This window comes from Stegostoma tigrinum, chromosome 43 (assembly GCF_030684315.1).
Source record: "Stegostoma tigrinum isolate sSteTig4 chromosome 43, sSteTig4.hap1, whole genome shotgun sequence".
NCBI classification, from domain to species: Eukaryota; Metazoa; Chordata; class Chondrichthyes; order Orectolobiformes; family Stegostomatidae; genus Stegostoma; species Stegostoma tigrinum.
The window spans coordinates 3,317,984-3,323,599 of record NC_081396.1 but is presented as its reverse complement, the minus strand read 5'-3'; positions in this window follow the sequence as shown (position 1 = coordinate 3,323,599).

Here is a 5,616-nt window from a genome sequence, read left to right as displayed (position 1 = left end):
CTGTCTGAAACGGTAAATAAACCTTGAATGAATACGCACAAACCTTGAATTTGCTTAATTCTTTCATCAAGGGTCATCAGTAATTCTATATCTTCCCAAGTTTGTACAGCTTTATACTGATATCTGATTTTGTTTCATGCAGTCATTTAGGTTAATGCTTCAATAACTTGCCACCCATTAATGTAAGCCCACCTTTCACTCAATATGTCTGAAGGCTTAATCCACAGGCTGAATGATGAGTGCGCAAAAAGTCACCTTTTGTGCTCCTAAGATGCTGCTTGGCCTGCTGTGTTCGTCCAGCTCCACATTTTGTTATCTCAGACTTTCCAGCATCTGCAGTTCCCGTTATCTCTGTTTCTGTAGACGTATCATTCTCCAAGTGCCATTCAGCAGCTGCTATATCAGCCCAAACTAACAATGCCATTCCTCTGCCTCTCTTACCAGCCTCCCTATTTCTTTTTTCTCATCTGAATCCCAGAACTTCCAAAAACTATTCCTGCCCCTGAGTGACCCAACTTTCTCTATTGGCCACAACATCGTACTTTCAAGTACTGACTCATGCTCTAAGTTCATCCGCCTTATTTCTGAAACTTCAAACATTGAAGTATGCACACCATAAACCATACCTGTGTCCGCACTTTTGTTCCATCCAGTGTATATCTTTGTTAACAAACTCACTCCCTGTTGTGTCTGTTGGAAAGCTGAATACCATGTCCACTGAATTACATATCCCATTCCCCATCCCCGCCAATCTAGGTTAAACCATCCCGTACAACTTGAGCAAATCTCCCTCCCAGGATATTTGTGCCCTTCCAGTTCAGGTCCAGCCCGTCCTTTCTGTACAGGCCCCACCTTCCCCAGAATATGATCCACTTATTCAGATAATAGAAATCCTCCTTCCTACATGAACCCTGTAACCACTTATTTAGAGGCATACTCTTCCTATTCCTTACCTCTTTATCACGTGGCACTGGTAGTAATCCAGAGATAGGCCCACGAATTTTTTGCGGACTTCAACTTCCAACCTTACTCCCAGCACTCATTTTTCACATTCTCAGTCCTTTTTTCTACCTTTGTCATTGGCAACGATGTGCACCATGACTGCTGGTTGCTCACCTTCCCACTTAAGAAACTTGAGTGACGCAATCCACGATGTCACAGACCGTGGCACCTAACAGGCAACATACTTTCTATTCATCTCGTTCGCGTTCACAGATCTGCCTCTCTGTGCCTCTTACTATTGAATTCCGCACAACAATTGCTATCCGATTATACCCCATTCACTTCTGTCTTGCAGGTCCAGGCTCACTGCCAGAGACCTGTCCACTGTGGCCATATGTGGGACAGATTCCTCAAACAATATGTAATGCATCCAACCTGATAACTTGACATGTTGGATCCAGTAATGCAGAAAGAGGCAAATTTGGTAAATAATGACAGACTCTAAGATTAGATTGGAACAATAAAATTTCACATTCAGTTGGAGAGACAGGAACTTGTGTTGGAAACAAGTTACAGAAGAGTAATTACAAAGAAATGAGGGCCAAGCTTGCTGGAATGGACTTCAAACGAGTTTCGCAGCAAAGACGTATGAAGAGCAATGGCATACTTTTAAGATTTTAATATTTCCTGGTTCAGAACAAAGATATATCCCAGTGAGAAGAAATGATTATCAGAAGGAAACAAGTTATTACAGTTACGGCGGGAAGTTAAAGACATCAAAAAAATAATAAAGAGGCATTACATTAAATGTCATCATTATGATAGGTCAGGAGAGTATTCAGATTGTTTGAAGAAATATCAAAAGGCAAACAAAAAATTAATGAGGCGTGAGGAGGAAAATATTGAAATTAAAATTGCAGATAATATTAAAACAGACAGCAAACGCTTCCTAAAATATATAGAAAGGAAAAGAAGGGCCAAAGTGAACATAGCGCCCTCATGATTGGAGCTGCAGAATGCATATTTCGGAACAATTTTGAAATAGACATTTTGAAAAAATACTGTGCATCTGCCTTCACAGTAGAATTCCAAAATGACTGAATATGGAAGGGCCAAATAAGGGTGAGGAATACAACAAAGAAAGTTTCACTGGGGGAAAAGAAGCACATAAATTAATAGAACTAAATATGACTGAGTGCATAGCAAATAATGAGATCGAATCAAGGATTTTAAAAAATGACAGAAGCGTTTGTTATGCTGGGTTTAATTTTACAGCAGTAATAAAATTTCGGAAAAGACTCTGATGAATGATAACACCTTTATTTAAAAAGAAGAGGGCAACATGAAGGGTGAGGAACGCCATTTTGTTTAACTTCATTTACTGATAAAAGTAACCACAGTCCATTTCAATATTACATAGCATAATCAAGAGGACAGAAAATAGTTTTATGTAAGTGAAATTTTGCCTGATAAATAACGTAGAAAGATTTGACAACGTAGAATACAATAGAAGGAGGGATCAGGACTTTCAAGATGCTGAGATTCTCTGAAGACATTAGATACGGTGCCACACGTATGATAACTTAACCAGCTAGGAGCCCGTGACTTTGGGGGCAGTACATTAATGTGGACAGAGGATTGCTAAAATCAAAGTAGAAAGATATTTAGATTTAGAATTTTACTTCACAGGATGTCAACTTCTGACGAAGGTAGCATCACAGGAATCAGTGTTTGGTGCACAAATAATTGAAAGATACGATAATGACTTACATGAGAAAAATCAATGTGTTGTTGGTAAGTTTGCAAATGAAACAACAATATCAGAAAAGGGAAATGGTGAATATGACACAAAAAAATTGTTGAGGGATATTGGCTGTACCTGAGAGTCAGCAAAATATGAAAATAAAAACTTGGCATATTCATGCCAAACAGATGAAATAACTGAGAATAGATGGAAAAAGTGAGATCATGCAGTTTGAGAGGTAAAACAGAGTGGCTTAACATTATTGAAATATGAAATGAATTCAGAAATCAACACAACACATTTGCATGTCCTGGTCCTTAAATCACAAAAAAATCTAACTTTTTAATTTCACACCCATTCATAAGGAAGGCAAAATTAGTTTTGGCCTTTATTTTGTATCTAATATACCTTTGAGGGCAGGAATAGAAGGATAGGGCACGTGATTGTGTGGCTGATTATGTCTTGCAGGGGACAAGATTCGCCTTTTTGAACCATTTGGGTCTCTTCAGTGGTACAAATGACCTGTGTGAGAGGGAAGGGCTCCAGCTGAATTGGAAGAGGACCAATATACTTGAAGGGGAATGTGCTTTCACTACTTGTGAGGCTTTAAGTTAGTCAGGGGAATGTATGGCACTGGTGGGAACCATGGCAATAGTGAGATTAAAGTAAGGCTGAGACCAGTGCAGTAGGTAATATGAGCAATTTAATAGTCAAAAACAACAAGAGATTGACAGAGATAAAGTAAGACTGATAAATTTAACCAGAGTTATTTGAAAGCAGCAGGACTGAGTGAGAATTCAGATGGGCTGAAGGCATGACTGGGAAGATCTCAATTAGAACAAAATGCCTCAGAGATGGACAGGACTGGCAGTTGATGTTCCAGAGGTATGTCTCTCGTAAGGACAAAATGGGAAGCAAGACAGGAGCAGGAGTGGCTCTTCTATTTTGTGAGAACTTTACAGCTGTACAACGTGGAGATATTGCTGTGAAACTGACCAATAAAGTCATTTGGTTCAATTTTAAAATGAGAGAAGATTATTATTTTGTTGTGTTTTTATTAGAGGCCGACAAACAGTTTGTGGGAAAATCAGAAGCAAATATGTAAGTGGATCGCAGGTATCTGTAAGAAAAGTAGCAGAATGGTCCAGGGTTTTAACTTTCCACACACAGAATGAGACTGTCACCCAATTGAGAGCTCGGATGTTGAGGAAATTGACACTGTGTACAAGAAAACGTTCTTATTCAATATGTGATTGTACCAACTGGAGAAGAAATTTTGTTTGACGTTCAGTCTGGATGTAACAGTGGTCAATTAATGGAAGTCTTTGTGGAGAACTTTGGGGCAAGTGATCACAATTCTATCAGTTTTGAAACAGTTAAGGAAAACGAGAGAACTGCTTAAAAAATAAAGTTCTGAATTAGAATGAGGCTAATTTTGATAGCTTGATGCAGGAACTTTGCGAAATTGATTGAGAGACGACATTCAAAAGGAATGATTGGGTAGCCGGAGGACTTTGAGGATGAGATAACGAGAGTTCAGATCCAGCTCTTACTTGTTTGTGTAAAGGGTAAGGCTGCTCGGTGTAGGGAATCCTAGATGAGGAGATAATTTGAGTCTCCAGCCAAATAAAGGAGGGCAATTATGAGATATGGATAGTTCGGATCGAGCGTGTATTGAGAAGAATATAATGATAGTCGAAGTTTATATGAGAGAAATCTTGGGAGGACAAAAGCGGACATGCGATGGAATGGTAAATGGAAAGAATGAGAATCTCAAAGTTTGTGTGATTACATTAAGGACAATTCCGTGACTAGGTAGAAAATAGAGACCCTTAAAGAACAACGTGGCCGTCTATGCGTGGAACCAGAGGAGATGAATAAGGTTCTACAAAATATTTTGTGTTGGAATTTACTGTGGAGAGGGGAGTGGAAACTCGGGAACTAGGAAACTAGGAAAATGATGAGGTGCTCCCTAGAGCTTTATGGAAATCTGGGCAAGAGATTTCTGGGCCCCTTACTGAGATGTACGTACCATAGATAGCCACAGGTGAGATGCAGGATGCCTGGATTGTGGCTCATGTAGTACTACTATTTAAATAGGAAAGGCAAGATGGAAAATCGAGAGAACAACAGACTGGTGAGCTGTAAGACAGTAATGGGTGAGTTGTTGGATTCTGAGGGACAGGATTTGCATGCATCTGGAACAGCAAGAACTGATTAGAGATAGTCATCATGACATTTGCGTGGAAAATCTTGCCTCAAAATATTGATTCAGTTTAATGTGGAAGTAACCAAAAGCATTGATGGGGCAGAGCTGTAGATTGTGTTGACTTGTACTTTTTTAAATACTTTGACAAGTTTCCGTTTGGTCGACCTATTAGCTATGTTATGATTCAGGGTGAGGTTGCCAATTTGATGTTAAATTCGCTTAATGGCAGTAGTAAAAGATGGTGGTGGAGATAACAAGGTGTAGAGCGGGAATAACACAGCAGGCCAAGCAGCATAAGAAGAGCAGAAAGGCTGACTTTTCCGGTCTCGACCATTCAGTGGAGCGTTGTTTTTCTTTAGAATGGAAGTCTGTCACGATTAGTGTGCAATAAGGTTCAGTGCTGGATCCGTTTTTGTTCATCATTTATGTGAAAGACTTCGATGAAAATATAGAAGACATGATTAGTATGTTTGTGGATGGCACCAAAATAGGTCTTATAGTTGACAGTGAAAAAAACCCAAGATTATTAAAATATCTTGATTGATTGAGATTGTGGACCGGGGAGTGGCAAATCAACTTTAAGCAGATAAATTACTTATGGTTTAGGAAGCAAGATTCGGGTTGTGCTTTTGAGGTCTACAAGGTAACCAAAAAGCAATTGAAGAATGCACGTTTGAGAGCTTCAAGCATGTGCAAGAAAACATTCACGATTAGGATCAAG